General features: G+C 38.1%; 1 protein-coding gene across 1 annotated transcript in view; it reads left to right on the top strand.

Annotated features, from left to right (window-relative positions):
• LOC128646979 (solute carrier family 2, facilitated glucose transporter member 11) overlaps positions 1–23,048 on the top strand; it is a 208,966-nt gene that overhangs the window by 61,720 nt on the left and 124,198 nt on the right. The window lies entirely within an intron of this gene.

Genomic DNA, 23,048 nt, shown 5'->3' on the forward strand with positions numbered 1-23,048 from the left:
CTGAAACACATAAACTATAGGGCAGTATATTATCTGAGCGTATATATTAAAATGATAATAATAATTATAAACAATAAGAGGAAAAGAAAAAAATATATATAGTGAACCCACGGCACTATTAGCAAGTTAATGTAGCAATTAAAGATAACATATGAACAGTCTAACATTCAAATAAAGCTTTCTCTCTTATCAAGTGACCCACATTTCAGCAGACTAAGTGCTCCAACTTCCCAGCTAAAGGAGAGAGAGCTCCAAAGCAATAAAAAAAAAAGGCTGCATTTATAATGTGGAATGCCTAATTAGACAACTTTTTGGAAAGCTTAAGTCATCAAAATGTGTAGGCAACAATACTAATACCTTCACTCTAGGTGTAAGAATATGTGTACAGACATAAGATCATTTGTAGTGTAGGCATCACATATATACAGGACATGAATTGACGAGAGCATAGGTATTAAGTCAGTACTGCAAATAAAGGCCCAATAGGCCCTACATATGCAAATATGGAAAAACATGTTTGAGTCTCAGTAAGCAGGAGCAAAGCCTGTATTCAGTTTTTAAACATCGCAGCATGACAATGCTGAGGGTCAAGGAGCTATATACACAATTAAATGAGACACATTAGCTGATCATCAAAGAACCAAGAGTCTGCGGTGTCAAGAAGAATAAGTCACGAAGCAGGCATTTCAGGCTGACAGGCCGTCATTAGATTACGTGAGTATAGCGTTCAGTAGTAGTATACATTACAGTACTGCTGTGTATGATAAAGGGACAAGTATCCTCCACACCCAATAATCCACAGTGCGCAGTTTGTGCTAACCTATGCCAGTTCTCCCGTGCACAATGACCTCCAGGTTCAGCACCTGACACCAAAGCATGCAAGAGTCGGAATGACTCCGATGTGCGGCCACCTGAAATACCTTGTCCGTAGCGTCACAGAAGCAGGAGCATGTGGGCTAAGAGAGCTATCCTGCACAAAGCCGCAGGCAATCTACAATCTTCCACTTCTGGGATGCGCACTGAGACGGCTGGAGGCTGGATCACATCCTCCCGAACATCGCTGCACTGTGCGCCCAAAACTACATATGATGCCACCTCCGGGTCCTCAGCAGTGATCTCTGCATGTATGTCCTCCATAACAGATAGGAGGCGGTCAAATCTTCGGCACATCCTGCCCTCAAAGTCTTCTAATAAACTTAGCAGTGTCACAAGTTGTCCTTCCATGTTTCCAAAAGCCCTATACTCCGTCAGCCACTACTTCGTAAGGGTATTTCAGGCCACTCTCATTGCAAGACACAAGGCGCATTTCTTTCCTGCAGGGCCTTGGCGTTGGCTAGGCCGCAATCTTTCACTTCCCTTCATTCAATTAAACCCGCTCTCAATTTCACAGATAGGTCCTCGGCTGCTACAGGGTTCAGTGAAAATGTATACATCTCCTTTGATGTAGGGTAAACTCTATAGTTCAAATAAAAATAAGTAATATTAGCTGGAGCTCCAGCACTGTACGTCTGCTCACATTGAACGCTGGCTCCGCCCCCGCCAGCCCATTCTTGGTTCAGCACCTGGGTAGCTCTTGCTGATTGTTGGGTAAATGTAGCCACCAATCAGTAAGCGCTATCCAGGGTGCTGAACCAAAAATGGAACGGCTTCTAATCTTACATTCCTGTTTTTTCAAATAAAGGATAGCAAGAGAATAAAGAACAATTGATAATAGGAGTAAATTAGAAAGTTGCTTAAAATTGCATGCTCTATCTGAATCATGAAATAATTTGGGTTTAGTATCCCTTTACGAATCATCTTCCAAACCAAAGGGGCTTAGATGTTCTCCTAGCTCATTATCCATATTTTACTAAGTGTCAGGCTGAACAATCTTTTTTATGTTAAGTCCCCCTGGACACTGATCAATGTGAACATTTATGAGATTAAAAGTTTTCTATAAAATCTTGCTCCCACTTATTATTACAAACATTAGTATAATTAATATAAATGTAAATTTAATAAAGAAGATTAAAATATATATATATATATATATTTTTTAAATGTGAATTTGGGGGTCCAAGCCAGCACTCGAGCCGTTCAGTCACAACATCACTGAGCTTCGGCAATATTTAAGTTTAATGGCCCTTTTATTATTACGCTTTTTCTGGGGGATACATTCATAACTGCAATATATTCCAGTGTGGGAGACTTGGGTGAATCTATTGATACCCTCCTCATTATTAAGTGGCAACCGGATCACTTCTCAATGCTGTCACATGGTGTTGGATGTGGTCGAAGCATCTACATCTTTCCAGATAAGGAGAGTCCGGTCATCCATACGTGTTCCGGCTGTCTCAGAGAGATTCCGTTACGCACCTTGTACCCTCAGCTTGAACAGCAAGGCGCGCTGGTGCGGAATAAACACACGGCATAGTAAGGTACATTTGGGCCTACCACTCGAGGCCTTACATACCGGGAACGGAACCCACCCATCACTCATCTGTTTTTTCCAGGCACTGTATCACAGACACCTCTTCTGTTCCTCTTGGTGGGATACTTGCCTCTCTCTTCTGCCTACAAAGAGTCGACAGGGCTTTGGGCCTCTAACTTTGACGTACCTAAGAATCTGAGGAGGTCTTGTTGGATTGTGTGATTTTCCTCTCCTCCCAAGCCCTTCCGTTGTGACAACTGGGTCAGCAAGCTGCAATCTGCCCTTGTATGTACATCGACAGAGGTATAGTACAGACATAAGTCCCATACAAACACTTCTATAAAAAAAAAATATTGGGATATCCTATACACAAGCTCTAGTGGATTCCTTCAGTTTAAGAACTGGTATATTTATGCATTAAAACACATTTTTATAAGTGCTATAAACCAAGAACACTAAACTTGCACAACTTTTCAAGTACAAAATTATTCCAATGTGCTTAAAAATTATCTTTTAGTCCTGCATGCACGCTAATATGCAGGGCTTAGGTGGCATTGTGGGGAGCTGGGGGAGTGAAGTGGCACTGATCAGAGGCCACATATTTAAACTCTTGCTTCTAAGAACTTTAATATACAGTATATATATATATATATATATATATATATAGATATATATATACACACCGATATACGTTGAGAATACATCTGTGTGAACTTCCAATATATATCTGTTTGTGGTGCTTTTCTAAACATCCTGTCTCAGTCTCAAAGGAAAGAAAATAAAGGGACTAATCAAGTGAAACGCACTGTCATAGATCACTCTAAAACTTCCTCCAACCCTTCTCTTTAGGTGCCTGAGGATACTATTTATCCACCTTCTAGCCCTGAAAATTCCCTGCTAACTAATTCTGCAATGCATGACCTGCAAACTCTGGAACAAACCTCAGTGACCCCAGCCTTTATTTTAAATTTGTTGAAATCGTTTTTGGATATGCATCATGCTTCCTTTTCTGAGCAACTAACTTCTTCCATAGCGGACCTCCGTAAAGACCTTTCTATTACTAATGAAAGATTAGATAAATTGGAGCACAAGCATGAAGATGCAGTGGTTGACCAGACACATATTTTAAGATACTCTCAGAACCTGGCAGTGCAGCTCTCTGACCTTGAGGTGGCGGCGGGGTCCAGGAGCAGCGGTTTAGGGGTTAATACATATATTATAGTTGCGGCGGGGACTGGGTGCAGCGGTTTAGGGGTTAATAAGTTTATTAGAGTGGCGGTGGGCTCCGAGAGCGGCGGGTTAGGGGGTAATACATTTATTTAGTTGCGGCGGTGTAGGGAGGGACAGATTAGGGGTGTTTAGACTCGGGGTACATGTTAGGGTGTTAGGTGCAGACAGCTCCCATAGGAATCAATGGGATATCTGGCAGCAGCGAACATGAACTTTCGCTATGGTCAGACTCCCATTGATTCCTATGGGATCCGCCGCCTCCAGGGCGGCGGTTTGAAAACCAGGTAAGCTGGGCCGGAAAACTGCCGAGCGTACCTGCTAGTTTTTTGATAACTAGCAAAAGTAGTCAGATTGTGCCGAACTTGTGTTCGGAACATCTGGAGTGATGTAAGAATCGATCTGTGTCGGACTGAGTCCGGCGGATCGAAGCTTACGTCACAAAATTCTACTTTTGCCGGTGTCTAGGGCTTGATAACTAAGGTGAATCAGCCTCGCCACAAATACGCTGCGGAATTCCAGCGTATTTGAGGTTGACGGCTTGATAACTAGGGGCCATGGAATCTACGACCTCCAGATGGACCAGCTATAAATGCAGCCACAAAGAGATTGGATACTACTAACCAACCACAAGGGCCGACTCCTACCCAACAATCTCCTATTACAACTGGAGGCCTGATGAGACCTGGAACATTTCACACAGTAGAAAAACCACTGTGAGCTGGAGCTCACAGCTGGGAACCCAAATCTCAACGGAGAAGACAAGATCTCGATTATGCTTAGTCAACTTCTGAATAGGAACTTGCACCATCCACTAGTGCCTTTCTACCTGTTCCTTTTGTGGGATGGAGGGAGCGAAGAAGATCTTCAAACGATAAGTATCTAAGAATATGTTCATTTAAGTGTGCTTATATTTCCTTATTGTTTAGGTTACTGGACACTGTTCTTAAATGTTAGCCCATGATGTTCTGGGAACTTCTTCTAAATTGTCGCTGAACTACTGTATATGGCAAAACTCACAGTCATCAAATATTACTTTTTTGGCTGTTCCTGCCTTAGATAACAAAGACTGTGATGTGCTCTTCCTCGATATGCACGGGAAGTTATAACTATGTTTGTGTTACATATGCTGGTTTAATATGTTGCGTGATCCCCTTTGCCTAACCCAGGACCTTTTATTTACTCATACTCGTTAGGAGCATTCCTAACAAACCACCTTTAAGCAGTATTCCCCAACTTAACATTCACTTGAACTCCCCTTTAAAATATGGTGATGGAAATGGGCTTTTAGGATATGCACTTCTGTCCCTCTAAAGTCTATACCTATATGAAGTATGCGTTCTAGCACCATACCTAGTATGGGTGATATTAGTGCCCATACCTAGGCTCCTAACTTAACATTCTCTTCCTTAAGCCCAGTAAGGTTTTGTGTTGTTATATGTTAAGACAACTTATGCCTGGTACGACTTTAAGCCTTAGTATTCATTTATTTATTCTTAATATCCTGTTTCCCATTTTCCATATCTCTCTCTACCTCAGCTGTAATTCCTCCACTTTTTGGATACATCCCCACGCCTTACATTTCCAAACGTATAGTTCCCTTGTAATTCAGGTGAGATGTTTAAATCCAATCTCATACTATTTCCCTTTATATCAAGCATTTTACAATGGTATTCACCTCCATTTAGGGCGGGCACAATTTACTGGGTAAAAGGTACATACATACTTCTACATTCTGCCCGCTAACTTTTGATTATTGACGGCTAAAACGGATCTAAGCAGTCTCCTTCCCTCTACTACACAAACATCCCCTCGTTCTCACCTAAATATCTCTATACATAAATACTTTGGTTTTTTTTTGTATCCCTCAAGATAAATGTATTCCCCTATTGCTTACCCAAGATCTTTGAGTTTGGGATCCCTCCCATTACTAAACCCTTCAATTTATACAGGTCATACCCATTATCTAGCTGGCTCTCACAATATACCCCCCCACTTTCACAGTTCTCTGGTTACACTTGTCAGATTAGAAAAAGCAGAAATGCTCCAGCTGGTGCAAAAAACCTTTTTATTGTGCAAATATAGGATACAAAAGCAACGTTTCAGGCCAACAATTAGCCCTTTCTCAAGCTTGACCATCAATATGTGAACAAACATTTAAAAAGCCATAAAGGCGCCAAAAATCGTGGTTGCAACATGAACATTGTCGCCATCTAGTGGAGAATTACAATATCACTTATATTAAAACATATCAAAAAACAAATCATTATAAATAATTAAATAACTACATATATCGCCACCTAGTGATGAATAAATTCAACATCTATATCAAAATCATTAACTTATATACTAATATATTTAATACACATCAACTTATATATATCTCATCGTGACAATAATTACTGTGTTTTTAATTATGACAATAAATCCTGTGTTTTAAAATTTTTTAAAAATAATATATTTAATTAAAATGACATTTTTAGTTCCATATTAAAATTTGTGTCATAAATTACATACAATCACCACAATTCATATTTAGTTAAAAAACATATGTCAAATGAATTAACCTACTCACAAATCACAAATTCAAGTTCCATTATTCATTGACCTCATCAGTAGGTAATTCAATTTGAAAAATAGGTCAATATTGGATATTCAAAATCCATGCATACATAGATACACACAGCACCAAAAACATCCACTGTGTGTATGTAGATATGTATGCATGCACAAGTCAACCCAGAGGAATTTCAGAATTCTACATAAGTCAGGAGAATCTCTTATCTTATTTTACCAGATTACCAAAATGCAGTCCAATTACAATCTCTATTTAGGCCTTTTGGCCACAGAGTGCCCAATTCATTTATCCAGAACGTTTCACGCCTGCTTAATATATTCTCCTTGGTAAATGAATTTTTTCAATTATTTGGAAACATAGTTGGCTGATTCTATGGCCTGCCTCTAAAAAGTGGGAAGCCACAGGAGCGTCCATCTTTTTGCATCTAATATTTGACTTGTGCTCCGAGATCCTCTCTCGTGCCTCCCTGGTAGATTGACCAATATACATCAGGGAGCACGGACACTTAATAGCGTAGATAATGTATTCAGATCTACAAGTCAAATATTCTTTAATCATGTACTTTTCTCTTTTGTAAGGATGAAAAAAGTGTCACCCTTAATCATGGAATTACAATTGATGCAAGATAAGCATGGGTAACATCCTTTATGTTTTTGACCTGTTAGGGTACTTTGTACATTTTTCTTTACTCCAATATCAGCCCTTACCAGTTTATCCTTAATATTGGGACTACGTTTATACGCTGGCATAGGAAGTTGTTTAAAGGCAACTATTTCTGGATGGCATTTGTATAGAATATGCCAATATTTCCGAATGATTCTATTGACCTGATTACTCCTTGTATTATATTGTGAAATAAATTTAATCCTCTCTGAATTTTTAGATCCATCTTTGGTTCTCTTAACTACTCTGGACTCACTACTCGTAGTAACTCGTAGTAACCACTTTATGTTTTATATCCTCAATGAGTGTCTTAGGGTAACCCCTAGAGATAAACTTGTCTGACATTTCTTCTAAACGGATCCTTTTAACTGTAGGGTCTGATACAATCCGATTACCCCTTAAAACTTGGCTTTTGGGAACTGCTTTAAAGGTTGAAGGTGGATGAAAGCTTTTAAATACAGTGTATTATTATTATCTGTAGGTTTAGAGTAAATATCAACCTTCAAACCAACCTCACCTTTATATATTTTTGTATCTAAAAACTGGATAGAGTATTCATTATATGATAGAGTGAATTTAATGCCATTAACTGAACAATTAAGGTCATAGATGAATGCCAATAGGGATCCAATGTCACCATACCATATGCCAAACACATCATCAATAAATCGCCACCAAGTGGCACCATATTGTTTAAAAAGTGGGTGTTCATAAACAAACAATTCTTCAAAATTGATCATGAATATGTTGGCACCATGGCTGTCCCCTTTCTTTGGAAATAAAAATTGTCCTTAAAGAGAAAATAATTGGCATACAAAATTAACTCCAATAAATAGACCCTGTACCAGCCACAATCGGTCTACCAGGTGGTGTATATTTATCTTTGTGAATCTTGGCAAGCAATATATTACTGGTCTAATCGGGTGTTTAATCTGTAGATAATCTCTTAAATCATTAGAAATTAATCCCTTCTTAACAGCATTAGATAAAATTTCAGTGATCTCACATTGTATTTTGTATGTTGGATCAAAACCAATTTCTGTGTACACTGACCCATCATTCAATTGCTGCATTATTTCTGCCACATATGCTTCTTGATTCATCAAAACTAGGGTACCGCCCTTGTCTGCACCCTTAATAGTTAACCCCTTCTTCTCTTTGACCGCTCTTAGTGAGGTTAAGTCTGCAACAAACTTATCCTTTTTCTGCTGAAACACGAAATCAGGTTTCAAGAACAAACTTTCAACCTCACCAAGAACCAAATCAAAAAAAGTATTGACACTGTTGTCCATAATCTTAGGGTTAAATTTGCTTACATTTTTCAAACCTACCGATTTACAGGTTAATACATCGCTATCTCTAGTATAAATTCTCATGTCACCAACATTAGTATCCCTATCAAAGAATACTTTCAGCTTAATAGCTCTAAAAAACCTATGTAACTCTTGTTTAATTTGAAACAGATTACCTTTATTCACCAGGCAATATGACAAATATTATGTACAATGTTACTTTTCTCTATGAAATTATTATCTATGGGTAAAACATTAAATAGTCTCTCAGTAGATTGTCCATCTTGAACATTAATGTCCATATCTATTATTTTATCCGTTTTGTTGGAATGAGGACTTTTATATTTATTCAAAATTTTCCCATTACATATTCTCATTTTTACATTTGCTTGTTGTACTTCAGAGTATAGTGTCTCACTCACCCCCTCCTGCACGGCTGTTAATGAATCTGTCGGCCTCTCCCGCGACTGTTCCCGCGGGTCTGTTTGGCTTTCTTCGCGCCCTGTATAGAGGGATATACGATTGCGGTGTTTCCTACCGCCCCTCCGGCGTCGCCATCCGACTCAGGCTGATGATTCTGACTCACTCTGCGTGTCGCCCGGCATACGTCGCTTGTCACGCCTCTGCCGTTGGGGTCGCATCCTTGGGGCTCCACCCACTTCCATCCGCTGAGACCACCGGTAGACGTTCCCCTGTGAGTAGTCTTGCTCATCACGCAAGAATTTAGTACGCTTTTTCTCCTCCAATGATTTTTTATAATCAGATTTAGAGATTCTCTCAACCAGGGTTATTTATACAGGCCATACCCATTATCTAGCTGGCTCCCACAATATACCCCCCCCCCCACTTTCACAGTTCTCTGGTTATACTTGTCAGATACCAGAGACTAAATAGCGGTTTTCCTCGAAAACACCGCCATTAATTTCTTTATTTTCTTTTTCCTTTTATTTCATCCTTAGTTCTACCACATCACATTAATCCACTGTAGAGACATTGCGTTTTTGATTGCTTTTTAATTCTCATCCCTCCCCTTTTTTTTCTCCCTTCCCTCTCTCTCTCTCTTCCTCCCTCTCCACCATACCCCCACATTTGTTATGGCTGTAGTGTGTGCATCCCATAATGTAAGGGGGCTTAACTCCCTCACAAAACGCAGCCTTCTCCTTCGGTTTCTCAAACACCTAAAGACCAAATTATTCGTTTTTTTACAAGAGACTCATTGGCTTACGAGTGTCCCCCCCCTTAATTCGGTCTCCCTCTTACCCCATTGTGGAAACGGCATCCTTCACTAAAAAGGCCAGAGGGGTAGCTATATTAATTCACTGTGATATTGACTATGAACCGATATCAATAGACTCTGATCCCCAGGGGTGCTTTTTGATAATAACATGCAAACCAGATGGCACTTTATATACACTTGCCTCTTATTATAGTCCGGATTCCAAACAAATTAGGCATTTTTAAAAATTCTTAGGTCGTCTAGATAATCTCAAAACAGGAATACTATTATTGGCAGGAGACTTTAACATGGTCCCAAACCCCAATTTGGACAAGCGATTACCCAAGAACCGTAGACTAGATAAATCCACAATGGCTTTGTCAAGGCAATGTTTTTCTCTTATGGCTCAGTCCAATCTTTTTGATGCATGGTGATCTCTACACTCCACTGCTAGGGATTACACATTTTACTCCCAAGTTCACAATTCCTACTCTAGGATAGACTTTTTATTTTGTAACCCGTGGTTGTTAGATAAAATTATAAAATCCCAGATTGGTGATTGTACATGGTCAGACCACTCTCCTATTACCATCCAGCTACCACTGTTAACACCCATAACCAGTAGAGACCCCCTTGGAGACTTCTAGACTCATTACTCTCTATACCAGGTTTAAACGATTCCATTTCAGAAGAAATTTACCATTACTTGCATCTCAATGACACAGGCCAGGTAGATGATTTTGGCCTTTGGGGCTCACTAAAAGCCTACCTTAGAGGTATATTTATTAAAATACAAGCTCAAACAAGGAAACACTCTTCCGCCACCCTTGCACAACTTCATCAAAAGCTCCGAAGTCTTATAGCAGATCATAAATTAATGTTAAACCCACAACTCCTCTTACATATAGCCTCAATTAAAAAATCCCTTCAACTCTTAGAAAACCAAAAAGTTCCAGAACGATCAAGGGAATGCAAACGTATATTCTACCAGAAAGGGAACAAAGCCGATTATCTACTAGCCAAAAGCTAAGAGACAGGGCTGCTCAAGCTTAGATCCCATGTTTGAAAATTGGGGGATCGACTATAACGAATCCTAAGGATATAGGCTCCAAATTCGCGGAGTACTATGAACAATTATAAAATTTGCACTCCACACACCCCCAAGACATCCCGAAAAGTGACCAAATAAAGTAATTCCTCTCTCATTTTAACCTTCCGAGCCTCAAACAAGATCAAATGGATAGTATAGACTTCCCTATCACTTTTGAGGAAGTGGTTGCCTCCATAACTAAATTAAAAACCCTAAAGCACCAGGTCCAGATGGATACATGGACACATTTTATAAAACTTTTTAAAGATGTATTAGCTCCCCTTCAACTGAGAGTTTTTAATACAGCAGGGCAACAAGGTGCTTTTCCCGATGAGTTTCTCCAAGCCACAATTATTACCCTACCCTGACACTTGTGCTAATTTTAGGCCAATTTCGTTATTAAATCTGGATACCAAAATGTATGCCAAGATTTTGGCTAGCAGTCTTAATACTTTGCTCCCTTATTTAATTAACCCTGATCAGGTTGGCTTTACACTAGGGAGGGAGGGAGCCGATAACACCCAAAGATTGCTCAATGTGTTCTTGGAGGCTAGTCGACTCGGTCAACCTTGTGTTACTTTGTCACTCGATGCTGAAAAAGCTTTTAACCGGGTTTACTGGCTATACCTCCAAGAAACACTGTTGAAATTTGGCCCTATACTCATCCCCCTCAGCAAAAGTTTGTGGTTTAGGCTTTTCCTCCCCTACTTTCAAAATAAGCAATGGTACCCGTCAGGGATGTCCACTCTCCCCGTTGCTTTTTGCCCTTGTAATGAAACCTCTCGCGGAGGACATCAGAATTTCCCCTAACATACAGGGTGTCTGCCTCGGTGACACCTTGCAAAAGGTGGCGCTGTTCGACGATGCCCTCACTATATTTACCTCAAATCCTGCTTCCTCTCTACCAGCTTTATTCTCCCTATTAGATGAGTTCACTAAAATTAGCTTTTATAAATTGAATTTCACTAAAACCATAGCTTATGCCTTGAATATAGCAGATAGAGAACTATCCGAATTGAGAAGGCGGTTTCCATTTGAATGGTCCACAGAAAAAAATCTGTCATCTTGGAGTATATTTATAACACAATATTACCACAACAATCTCAAGTAATTTCATCCCTTTGCTACAACAATTTAAAAATCTTACGAACCGCTGGAATTCACCCTACCTATCGTGGTGGGGGAGAATTGCTGCGGTTAAAATGAGCCTGTTGCCCAAACTAACTTATTTTTGTCGTTGTTTACCAATCCCTATCCCACATTCTTTTATTGTACAGTTTCAACAAATCTGTAATTCTTTCATTTGGAAGGGAAAGCCCCCCAGGGTATCTATGAGATATTTACATAACCCAGTGTCAGCAGGGGGAGCCACTATGCACAATTTGATCGCATACCATGAAGCAGCTAGACTAACACATATCCTAGCTTGGGGAAATACTTCCCCCAACAGTAAATGGTCCAGGCTTGAACAAGCTTCAATTTCCTCTACAACATATCTACATGATCTCATCTGGATACCCAAACACATGAGAAAAGTGAATCTTTCTGACAATTTTATAGTTAACTCTAACTTGAAATTCTGGGACAGAATCCATCATAATCCTAAAGTCCACCCCATCCATTCAGTGACAGGACTACTAACAGCACTGCAGGACTCACACCCACATATGTGGGAGGAGGCAGGGATACTATCTGTAGCTGACCTTTTTACTAATGGCTCCATCGTTACCATGGCAGCCTTCCAAACCAAATTACCCCAATCACCACTATTCCCCTTCGAGTTCCTGAGACTGAAAAGTTTTTTAAGATCCTGGGGTTTTCTGAAAATTCCATTGAGGCAGGCGACTGCTTGGGGAAAAAAGATGAACTTCCAGGAATGTTCTCCCTATCATACGTTGATATCCTCCAGTCCCCCACTTTCTGTAAAACACTATATATCAAAAAGTGGGAACGGTCATTAGGGTTTGAAGGGGATGAACAGTCTTGGTCTTCAGCAGTCGTATTAACAAAATCTGCATTACATAGTATTTCTTATTACAATTTAAAATCCTTACCCAATGGCACTCATCTCCTCTTAGGCTTTCTCACCTTAATTCCCCGCTCTATTGGAGAGGATGTAGGAGACTAGGGGGATCTCCCTCTCACATGTGGTGGGACTGCCCACAAATTCAATGGCTTTGGCATAGAGCCTTCCAGTACAGTAGACAATTTGGAATTGACAGCAGTAGGAATCCCCAGATGAGATTGTTCCATTTGTTCCCCAAAAACGTCCCTTCTTATATTCTTAATCTATGTATATATTTGTTTATGGCAGTTAAATTGGCTATAGCTAGAGCTTGGCGCAGACCTAAGGGCCCTAGGTAGAACCAATTTCTTAAAATACTCACGCATATCGAAGAAAGCATGGAGAGTCCCATATTTGCTGCCCATGACAAAATTGACACACATTGCATGAGCTGGGAACTCTGGAGACACCATCAGAGGGATCATCTGCATTAGGTTGTGTTGGATTACCATAGAATGAGATAGATTTAACACCACTACCTGCATAAAGTTGACCTACTTACGATGGCTTAACAATTAGAATCCCGCTGCAACGGTTTAACAAATCAAGCAACTCTGATTATTTAGTGCGGCAGAAGGAGAGGTGGTGGATCTTATTAATCACCCTTCCCCTCTCCACTTTCCTACCCCTTCTTTCCTTATTTTTTTTTCTCTTCCTATAACACAATAGTTCTCTCATATGTATAACCTATTTTGGAAGCACGGTGGAATAGATTTTTCTATACCCTTATACCCTCGGGATTAATATAACTTTCTAGCATAATAAATTATATACACTTTCCCTATCACTTTTATCTAACCTTTATAGTTAGGTTCTCCTACGTTCAAATTATGTTATTATTATCTTATGGCCTGAGGGTGGCCCACGAGCATCGAGGAGAACCTTCCTATGTCATACAATAAGTAAACGTTTTTTTGGGTGTTTTCTTTTTTTTCTTTCTTTTTTTCTTGGTAAATATAGGAATTTGTCTGTGATGTAACAGATAGGATTGTATACCTATATGCATGTAATTAACTTTATTTGTCCTTTTTGTATTCTTTTGTAAGCTTTTTGTAATAATCTTTACCTGCGCTGTTTCATATCAAACCTTTAATAAAAAGGTATAAAATTAAAAAAAAATTGAATTTGGCCCCTATAGCAGTACAAAATAGTTGATAATTAAATATATCTTCAAATGCAAAAAAACATTTTCTGCATTCTACAAGAGCAATGTTAACCTCAAGTCTATATTTCCTCTGTCTCAAGATTTTGCTAAATAGCCATACGAAGTTCTAATACTTCTAGTACATTTGCATGCCAATGTCTATGCAAAGAGAGTTCTTTCTGTATTTAATACTAAAGAGTTTTCTTTTTTTAGCATAAAGTTGTCCTATGTCTGTATTCCCTTTACTGCCCACCCTTATTGGTGACTGTTATAATGATAAGCCAAGATAATAGGAAATTAAATTATGCTGACTGAAATCTCCCATCCTAGCAGCAATCACCAATACATATGTTTAAAGCACCACTCTTTTTTCTATTACTGCTTTATTAAATAAGGTTGCAAGTGACATTAGAAAGAAAAATGTTAAACCCACCTGCTTTCTTTGTCCAGACCCTAATTAAAGGGCCTCTATTACTTTTTTATGACCTAATGTATGTGACCTTTCTGCATCTTACATTTGTACCATGCATTGTAATGTCTTATTTTTGTTCCTGTGTTCATTTTATGTTTTATGTCTGTATAACACTTGCAAGATATATATATATAAATATATATATATATATATAAATATATTTAAATTATTATAAATGATTAACGAAAAGTAGAGTTTAATGATTCAGTTTTGACAGTGAGCTCACTCACAGCTGTTCTGATTTCATAACCAGTTGCATTAACTTTAAATGTTTTATAAATAGAAGTGAACACAAGTTGAGTTTAACAGAGTCTGTGATGAAGAGGAATACGAGAGACTGTTGTTTCAGGCAGAATAGTTTGAAGAGTGAAAATATAGATTGATGATTAAGGAAATTACTTTCAAGTATTTTTGTGGGTTTTTTGTGTGGGGGGAGGGGGTTTGTATTAGAAGGGGCCTTTGGTGGCTATGTGCTGTGCATTTGTTTGTAAGGAAGCCTTTAAAAATAAGTATGGTATTGCAGTGATGAGTACATCTAATGGCTGGTGATTGGGGCTATGATCAGTTAGTGTTAATAACATTAGTTGGATTGCTGATAGGGTTAATTATTGTGGGGGACTGCAGTTCTAGTTAATGATAAGGCTGTATTTGAAAGGGGTAAATATACAATAAGGACTGTTTTAAAGCAATATTCTTTTAAATTAGGGTGGAGATAAAAGCGTGAGATTAAAATCCTCCATTTCATAAAAGTAAGAATTATTGTTTAGGCAATTAGCACATTTATGCAAGTAACCCCCTTGCTTTTCCCCAGAAGTACTCTGTATACATTCATCTTAAAAGAAAATATTAGGACGTAAAGACAAACAATTTAGTGGACCAAAATCATCTTAGTTTTACTTCAGGATTATCATGTCAGACTAATCTAATTGACTTCTTTGATTATGTAACAAAAGTATTAGACCAGGGTGGAGCAGTTGATGTAGCATATCTAGATTTCTGCAAAGCATTTGACACCATCCTACACAACAAACTAATTCACAAACTGTATCTCCTTGGTAATATAGACTAAAAAATTGTGAACTGGGTAGAATGCTGGATTACAAGAGAGGCGCAAACTGTTTTGCGCAAGCAATATCATCTTTTTGGGAGCATTTTTAATTGCACTGATATTACAAGATGAGCAAAATCGTTACCACAATCTTACTGTAAATATTTCACATTCCAATGTCCTGCACATAGCAGAATATGTTCTATGTATTTTTAAATAGATATTCCTATATATCTATACCTATATATAATCATATATATATATATATATATATATATATATATATATATATATATATAGATAGATAGATAGATAGATAGATAGATAGATAGATAGATAGATGTATAAATATATATTTGTGCAAAAAAACATCAGATATATGTAGAAATATTTATTTATGAATAAATAGAACATATTCCGTTATGTTAAGAACATTGGAATATGAAATATTCATATTTTCATGTCAGGTTAGCGCAATTTTGAAAATGCTATAGGGTCAGATTACAAGTGGAGCACTATATATCGCTTTAATGTAAGCGATATTTTTGATCCACTTTGTAATACCAGCGCACGCCAATGTGCGCTGGTATTACAAGTTCACAGCAATGTGAACGCAACCTTGTGTTCGCATCGCTGGGAAGCATTGCGCTCACAAGAGCGCACTTCCATAGGCTCCTATGGGAGCCGCTTTCTGATGCCGTCAGATACAGCATCAGAACTTCAGCACCAGCGAAGGGGGTAAGTCACGCAGCAATGGCAGCAAATATAAATATATATGTATATGCTTAAAGGGACACTGTACTCAAAAATTTTCTTTTGTAATTCAGAAAGAGCATGCAATTTTAAGCAACTTTCTAGAAATATATAAATTGGTGAGAGTGCGCTAGCAGCAACAGGGGATGTGTCACTGGTATAGGCAAATATATAAAATCAATAAAGCAAATAAGTGATAAAATACAAACACATTTATATCAATAAACACATAGGTAAAATCCTGAATTGGTTCGATTGTGCTAAACGGCAGCAGGGAATGTGTCACTGATATAGGCAAATGTAGTTTGAATATATTATGAAATCAATAAATCAAATTTGTTATAAAATACAAACACATTTATTTCAATAAATAAACACATAGGTAAAATCCTGAATTGGTTCGTTTGTGCTAAACAGCAGCAGGGAATGTGTCACTGATATAGGCAAATGTTATTTGAATATATTATGAAATCAATAAAGCAAATTTGTTATAAAACACAAACACATTTATTTCAATAAACACATAGGTAAAATCCTAATTTTATGACCGGTCTTAAATATTTAAGAACTAAAAGAGTAAAGGCAAGTATTTCAATACTTTAAAAATGCTATTGCATAGAGTTAAAAGAAAATTGGGGATTTACATATACAACTTGTTTGCAAGTTTAGAAATATAGTGGTGCACCACTCTTTATGTTGTGGTAGTAGCTGAATAGCTGATATATCACCAATCCACCTTATTATTTTGGTACAAAAGGTTTGCCTGTTTGCACACAAAACAAAGTAAAGTCACACTTTGAGAAGAAAAGTAAAAAAAAAAAAAAAAAAGCCGATATTGCCAATTATACACACGATCCAACTACAAACTATTACATCAAAATGAAACTGGGCACTTTATAAACTACAGAACTAAGAAATTATACAGGCACAAGGAACGTATATATTTAAAGGAAAATACAATTGGGACTAGTCGTTTATTGAAACGATTCATATATATACACATATTTTTTACTTTTCTTCTCAAAGTGTGACTTTACTTTGTTTTGTCTGCAAACAGTCAAACCTTTTGTACCAAAATAATAAGGTGGATTGGTGATATATCAGCTATTCAGCTACTACCACAACATAAAGAGTGGTGCACCACTATATTTCTAAACTTGCAAACAAGTTGTATATGTAAATCCCCAATTTTCTTTTAACTCTATGCAATAGCATTTTTAAAGTATTGAAATACTTGCCTTTACTCTTTTAGTTCTTAAATATTTAAGACCGGTCATAAAATTAGGATTTTGCCTATGTGTTTATTGAAATAAATGTGTTTGTATTTTATAACAAATTTGCTTTATTGATTTCATAATATATTCAAACAACATTTGCCTATATCAGTGACACATTCCCTGCTGCTGTTTAGCACAATCGAACCAATTCAGGATTTTACCTATGTGTTTATTTATTGAAATAAATGTATTTGTATTTTATAACAAATTTGCTTTATTGATTTCATAATATATTCAAACTACATTTGCCTATATCAGTGACACATTCCCTGCTGCTGTTTAGCACAATCGAACCAATTCAAGATTTTACCTATGTGTTTATTGATATAAATGTGTTTGTATTTTATCACTTATTTGCTTTATTAATTTTATATATTTGCCTATACCAGTGACACATCCCCTGTTGCTGCTAGCGCACTCTCACCAATTTATATATTTCTTGTATCTTTCCATTATATATCTGTCTTTGGGAGCAGATAGGTGATAGTGCAAGGGGCAATTTGCGCACCATTAAGAATTCCATAATCCATTTCATTTTAGCAACTTTCTAACTTACTCCTATTATCAATTTTTCTTCATTCTCTTGCTATCTTTATTTGAAAAAGAAGGCATCTAAGCTTGTTTTGGGTTCAGTACTCTGGACAGCAACTTTTTTATTGGTGAATGAATTTATCCACCAATCAGCAAGGACAACCCAGGTTGTTCAACAAAAATGGGCCGGCATCTAAACTTACATTCTTGCATTTCAAATAAAGATACCAAGAGAATGAAGAAAAATTGATAAAAGGAGTAAATTAGAAAGATGCTTAAAATGTCATGCTCAATCTGAATCACGAAACAAAAAATTTGGGTACAGTGTCCCTTTAAAAACATATGTGTGACAGGTTCTTAGCCAACAAATTAAAAGAAAAAACAAAGTCCTTCACTATAGCTCACTTGCAGAAATCAGACGGCACACTAACATCTAACCCAAGGGACATTGTAGAGGAGTTTGCCAAATATTATGAAACATTATACGATGGAAAAAAGGTCTGCCACTCCCCATTGACCGTAAATCTTAGAGAACAAATACTAAAGAAGGCAACTTTGCCTAAATTAAATATAGACGAGGCAAACTCCCTAGAGGCAGACATCACCTTACAGGAAATAGCAACAGCTATTAAGGACCTTAAACGAGGCAAGGCTCCAGGTCCTGATGGGTTTTCAGGGGACTATTATAAGCTATACAACACTGATTTGGCCACCCATTTACACAAATTTTGTAATGACATATTGAAAGGTTCCTCAGTCCCGCCAGAGCTTCTTCAAGCCAAAATATCCCTAAGCCAGGAAAAAGCCCTACTATGACACAAAATTATAGACCGATTTCGCTAATTAATCAGGACATAAAAATTCTCACAAAAATTTTGGCAAACAGGCTTAAGCAGTATTTACCCACATTAATTCATCCTGATCAGGTGGGCTTTATTAAAGATTGTGAGGCACCTGACAATATAAGACGCACACTAGCTCTAGTGGAATATTTGAATGCTACAGGAACGCCTTCTCTGCTTCTATCTTTGGATGCGGAGAAGGCGTTCGACAGGGTGGATTGGGGATATATGTTGGCGGTTCTGGAACATATGGGATTTGGCAATCAGTTCTTAGATGCGATTAGAAGTATATATTCACGCCCAACTGCAACAATTAGGGCGGCAGGCTATCAGTCGAGAGCCATACAGACACTAAATGGAACCCGCCAGGGGTGTCCACTTTCGCCATTGTTGTTCGCCTTATGTGTAGAACCTCTGGCCGCCTGCATACGAAATTCTAAAGAAATACATGGGATCAAATTGACCAGAGGAGAATATAAATTAACATTGTTTGCGGACGATATCCTGCTTTCTCTTACAAGGCCCATGCTTTCTCTGCCCGCCCTCTATCACCTACTAGACGAGTTTTCCAAGGTTTCAGGTTTTAAAATTAACTCCGAGAAATGTGAAGCCCTTCCCTTGCACATACCAAGGCATACACAAAAATTAATAGAAGCTAACTGGGACTTTAAATGGGCTAGTAAATATATCAAATACCTGGGAATATATATCACAGACACAATGGAATCATTATATAAGGTCAACGATAATCCAATATTTAAGACAATAAGAAAATGGAAAAAAGGCAACTTTTCATGGCTAGGTAGACTGTCGGCTATAAAGATGAACATCTTACCGAGGCTGCTATACCTATTTAGAGCTCTACCAATCAAAATCCCGTTGAAGTATCTAGATGACATAAAAAAGCTAGAATAGCTGCGCACATCTTAAAACAACATAAACAATTAGGGGGACTGGGAGTCCCAAACCTCTGAGATTATTACCAAGCAGCCAGAATAGCGCAATGTGCATTGTTAAGCAAAAACTGTCAGGGAATGACGTGGCCTAATGTGGAGACAGAGATTAGGGGTCTAGCGGATCCAGGGGAGCTTCTATGGAGCCCCAGAGACACAAACACCGGCCGGTTAGCACAACTAAAAATCACAGAAGACTCTAAAGCAATGTGGTCTTCACTCACTAATTTCACCACAGACTATCATTAAACCAATAGGGACGTTACTCCCGACTGAATTCCAAAAACAATTAAGCAAATGGGAGAACAAGGGTTTATACAGGGTGGCAGATTTCATAGACGGGGTGAAGGTGTTGACGTTCAATCAACTGAAGGATAGGATTAACCCGGGCACTTTGCATTGGTTCTTGTACCTCCAACTCTCACATGCCATAAACAAATACAGACAGGGCTCCACTAACACAAAGAATACTGTTTTGGAACAACTCATAATAGCTCCAGGCAGGCACAAAAAAATGATTACACACTTATATCTAGCCATTCAAACCGCGAAAAACACCACAAAACCGAGGCTACACGATAGTTGGGAACATGACTTAGACATAACCCATAATGAGGATGAATGGAGACAGATTTTCTCTGAGCTTAGTAGAGGCCTGATGGGGGCAGATCTGATAGAAAACTCAATTAAAACAGCTTATAGATGGTACCTGACCCCATTAAAGACTTCACACTACACTCCTGAATGCAATAGATTATGTTATCGGGGATGTGCAGAGGTGGGTTCTTATTTGCATATGTGGTGGGAATGCCCAAAGATACAACCAATTTGGGATAAACTGCAACAGTTGATTAGGAGAATATTGGTTGACTCATTTACATTATCGATTTCAAAAGCTCTGCTACACACTCACTTAGATTCCCTAAATTCAGCCTCTAACAGATGGATTAACATAGTATGCACAGCTACTAGATTATGCATAGCTAGGAAGTGGAAAGTGGGAGCCCCGGAATGGAATGAGGTGCTTGATAAAATTGAGGATATTTATAAAATGTCGGAGTCGGCAGCATGGATGCAGGGTAATGTAGAAAACTTTCATAACATCTGGATCCATTGGACCCTGAATAAATAATAATAGGTATGACCAATTCTTGAAGCAATGTGGGACATAGGTTACTCTGTAATGCCATAACAAACAAATAACAAATGCATACTTTGACGGACACTGCTGGACGGGAACAGTTTAAGGTTTATAGTTATAAGAAGTTTATGAGTTTAAGAGTTAAGGAGGGATGAGGGAGGAGGGTGAGGGGATGAAGTCGGGGGGGGGGGGGAAAGTATAAAAAAAAAAGAAACAAAATGGGACTGGAGACGGTTTGTTATGTATCATTTTGGTTCATGTATTTGGCTAATCCTAAGTAATGTTTGTATGCATACTATACTGTCATGATATTTCTGTTGCAAATCTTTAATAAAAAGTATTTCAACCTAAAAACATATGTGTACATACACATTTTAACATATAAATGTATATAAGCATATACATACTGTATATATTTACTGGGAACATACAGTTCCTATAGACCGCAATGTAAAGGCACTTTTCAGTGACGTTTTTTTCTAACACCCCACTCCCACCAACTTTGACCCCTAAATACTTCCTAGATGCTGCCATCTTTATTTTTTAATAAACTACTCTAAGACAGTATTTTGGGGACATTTAGGGCAGATTTATCAAATTAACCAGAGATCTGATCTAAGCTGAGCTAATTGCTACCGCGAGCTTGCCTGTTTGCAGGTGTGCGATAATTTAGTGCTCCACTTGTAATCTAGCCCCTAGTGTCTGCAAGAGAGTTGGTGTTTTTTTCCACTTTTTTCACCATTGACTTCTATGGGGGAACACAAAAACGAGACTGCGATTTTCAATTTCTGACTTTAAGCGCGATTTGGGTTACCACTATCGCAAAATACTTTTTTTAAAACTTGTAATACAAACGCAACTAGCGCAAAAAGCTTAAATCTAGCGGAGTTTGCACAATCCACTTGTAATCTAGCCCAGAGTGTCTTAGTAAACAGAGTACATTCAGCACAGGGGGCTGTTACTAGTGGTGTTCCTCAGGGGTCAGTTCTGGGGCCTGATTTGTTTAACATATTTATCAGAGATATCAGCAAAGGGATACAGGGGAAAGTATGTCTGTTTGCAGAAGATACAAAAATTTGTAATAGAATTGATGTTCCAGGGGAGATGGACAAAATTAGAAGTGATATAGAACTATTGGAGGATTGGACAAATGACTGGGATCTAAAGTTTACACTGCAAAGTGCAAACTTTTTGATTTAGGGAAGAAAAATGCAAATGTTAATTGCAGACTTGATGACACTTTACTAGCTGTTACCAATGAGGAACGGGACTTGGGAACTATTATTTCATATGATTTAAAATGTTGTAAACAATGTAGTATTGTAGCGAGTAAGGCCAGTAGAATGCTTAGTTGCATTGGTAGAGGTATTTGCAGCAGAAATAGTAAGGTTCTTATGCCACTTTACAGATCATTAGTTAGGCCTCATCTTGAGTACTGTGTGCAGTTCTGGAGGCCATATGTCCAGAAGAATATAACAAACTGGAATCTGTGCAAAGAATGTTTACTAAAATGATACATGATTCTAGAAAATAAAAAACTTACCAGGAAAGTATCAATGACCTAAATAGACTGAATTCATTTTGTATGCATAGTTTAGTATACCATCACCATTTTTAATCAAGTGGTCACATTTAAATTAATCTGGGGTATTTCCATGCAGGTTAAATCTTATAGCAATCTCTATGTATTTCTTGTAACCAAACATTTCACTCATTCTGCAGCTAGCTAACACCACAAGATCTTATATACTTAACCTATCCTGCCTATATCAATGGACCCATCATCTTAACACCAATAACCAATGGGATCCCCTATATGGCTACTTTTTATGTAAAATTCCCCACTGGGATCCCCCTGTAAGCCTCACCAAGCCTATTTCCCCACCCAAATGAAGGTCACCTACTTAGACTCTTCAACATCGTCTCAGGTATTTTTCAATGTAGTCTGCAGTCTCCAAGCCGTATCTTCACACTAAGAAATGAGTCGTTTAATCCTACTTAAAAACCTATTTTCTTTCAACTTCATCCACTATTTGACACCTGACACACCCAAATATTTTTAAATATGTGCTAAATTAATTAGAGGGACATTGTAGGTCAAAAACTAGTAGTCCTGAGTGCACAATGAGTGCCTGATCATCTGTTGCCCACCCCAGCTCACAACCACTAGTGCAGCTGTCAGCAATGAAGCTGCTCTTGTTCCTCTGTGAACTGGTGGTGGTGGTGGGGGGCTGTAGGCACTCACTGTGTATTGTCCTATAATAAAATTTGCCTGCCTGCCTGCCTGCTGCTGCTCACGATTTCACAGTCACAATCGCTAGAGTAGCTCAACTGTGAGCCCCCCCC

Source organism: Bombina bombina, chromosome 2 (genome assembly GCF_027579735.1).
Source record: "Bombina bombina isolate aBomBom1 chromosome 2, aBomBom1.pri, whole genome shotgun sequence".
Lineage (NCBI taxonomy): Eukaryota > Metazoa > Chordata > Amphibia > Anura > Bombinatoridae > Bombina > Bombina bombina.